Here is a 2,500-nt window from a genome sequence, read left to right as displayed (position 1 = left end):
ACTGCAGATGTCCACCGCGCTTCGCACCGGGCCCGCGAGGACCTACTTTGGCCGCACGGCGCCGCGTGCAGGGTGCGCCGGCGCGCAGCTGCGCCGCCTGCCGCCTCCGTCGGCCGGCGCGCCTGCCACTGGCCGCCCCCACCAGCCGGCTGTAGCGCGTGCGCCCACGCACCGCGCGGCCAGCACGCCGGGAGGCCCCCCCTCACCGGCCGGGGACGGTCCCACCCAGCCACCGCCGCGTATCGCTTCACACCCACATGCCATTCACGTTCGTGGGCATGGTGGGTATCGCTGAAACAACCGGTTGGTAGCTCAACCGATCGTCGCCATCACTGATTCACCTCTAGCGAGAACAACCGCACCACAACGGTTTACCAGTTCTTCATTTGCGTAACGTCACCAGCAAACGTAGACGTCCATCGCCATTTGCAAATTCAACGATTGTTGCATGCCTGTGTCAGGTGTCACGACACACTATGTCTGCCCACATACACGCAACAACATGTGCACGCTTCGCGAACACGTGGAAGGTGGCCCCCGTACGTATGCGATGTCCATTGCGCGAACGACTGTCAACCGGCCTCTGTCGCATGTCGCAGATGTGGAACGCAGTGCACCATGCTATCACGGTGTGTGAGAAGAGACGACTACGTCTGACAACACGCGCCACTACATCAACAGACGGCTCATGCTGATCGCCATCCACGGCATACCATACTTCAATCCAGCTCTTATAGGAGACGACACGTAGCTGAGTGCACAATATTTGGACCGTATGGTTCGCCGTTGTTGGCGCAGTCGTGGTACGGTCACACATGTACCACGATGTATCATTCAGTACATGAGGACCAATGTGCAGTACAGTGTGTGATTTGGACGTACAACATCAGCGGACAGTTGACACAAGCCGTACCACAACGTAGGCTGTGCTTCGCCATGCGAATGCCAATGAACAACTGCGAAGGGCATTGAGCATGTACGTCCTGCTGCCATCCGCATTACAGTGTATAGCTGCAAGGTGTTTAACATGAAGCGATACTCTGGGGACCGGGCAGTGCGAGTAGCAAACTATATTGCGGGGGTTGCAGTTAGGCAACACTACACTAATTTAACGCGTCGTATGACAATTACAGAGCAGGTTAAGGCCCAACGTGTGTTGGGTTAAGGTACCAATATAGGTTAGGTTAAGGTACAATATAGGTTAGGTTACGGTACAATATGGGTTAGGTTAAGGGACAATATGGGTTAGGTTAAGGGACAATATAGGTTAGGTTAAGGGACAATATGGGTTAGGTTAAGGGACAATATGGGTTAGGTTAAGGGACAATATGGGTTAGGTTAAGGGACAATATGGGTTAGGTTAAGGGACAATATAGGTTAGGTTAAGGGACAATATAGGTTAGGTTAAGGGACAATATAGGTTAGGTTAAGGGACAATATAGGTTAGGTTAAGGGACAATATAGGTTAGGTTAAGGGACAATATAGGTTAGGTTAAGGGACAATATAGGTTAGGTTAAGGGACAATATAGGTTAGGTTAAGGGACAATATAGGTTAGGTTAAGGGACAATATAGGTTAGGTTAAGGGACAATATAGGTTAGGTTAAGGGACAATATAGGTTAGGTTAAGGGACAATATCGGTTAGGTTAAGGGACAATATGGGTTAGGTTAAGGGACAATATAGGTTAGGTTAAGGGACAATATAGGTTAGGTTAAGGGACAATATAGGTTAGGTTAAGGGACAATATAGGTTAGGTTAAGGGACAATATAGGTTAGGTTAAGGGACAATATAGGTTAGGTTAAGGGACAATATAGGTTAGGTTAAGGGACAATATGGGTTAGGTTAAGGGGACAATATAGGTTAGGTTAAGGGACAATATAGGTTAGGTTAAGGGACAATATGGGTTAGGTTAAGGGACAATATGGGTTAGGTTAAGGCGCAATATGGGTTAGGTTAAGGCGCAATATAGGTTAGGTTAAGCGACAATATGGGTTAGGTTAAGGGACAATATAGGTTAGGTTAAGGCGCAATATGGGTTAGGTTAAGGCGCAATATGGGTTAGGTTAAGGCGCAATATGGGTTAGGTTAAGGCGCAATATGGGTTAGGTTAAGGGCGCAATATGGGTTAGGTTAAGGCGCAATATGGGTTAGGTTAAGGCGCAATATGGGTTAGGTTAAGGCGCAATATGGGTTAGGTTAAGGCGCAATATGGGTTAGGTTAAGGCGCAATATGGGTTAGGTTAAGGCGCAATATGGGTTAGGTTAAGGCGCAATATGGGTTAGGTTAAGGCGCAATATGGGTTAGGTTAAGGCGCAATATGGGTTAGGTTAAGGCGCAATATGGGTTAGGTTAAGGTACACATTGTTGTAAGGAAAGGTGTATTGGGGGGGGGGGGGGGGGGGGGGCGGCGGCGGCGGCGGCCGGTTTGTTGATTGTGATTATAGTAAGTGGATGCCTGCGGCATCATCTGATTTGCACGTCAGGATGCACCTTTGGC

This window comes from Schistocerca serialis, unplaced genomic scaffold (genome assembly GCF_023864345.2).
Source record: "Schistocerca serialis cubense isolate TAMUIC-IGC-003099 unplaced genomic scaffold, iqSchSeri2.2 HiC_scaffold_344, whole genome shotgun sequence".
Lineage (NCBI taxonomy): Eukaryota > Metazoa > Arthropoda > Insecta > Orthoptera > Acrididae > Schistocerca > Schistocerca serialis.
Note: the sequence above shows the minus strand (reverse complement) of the source record.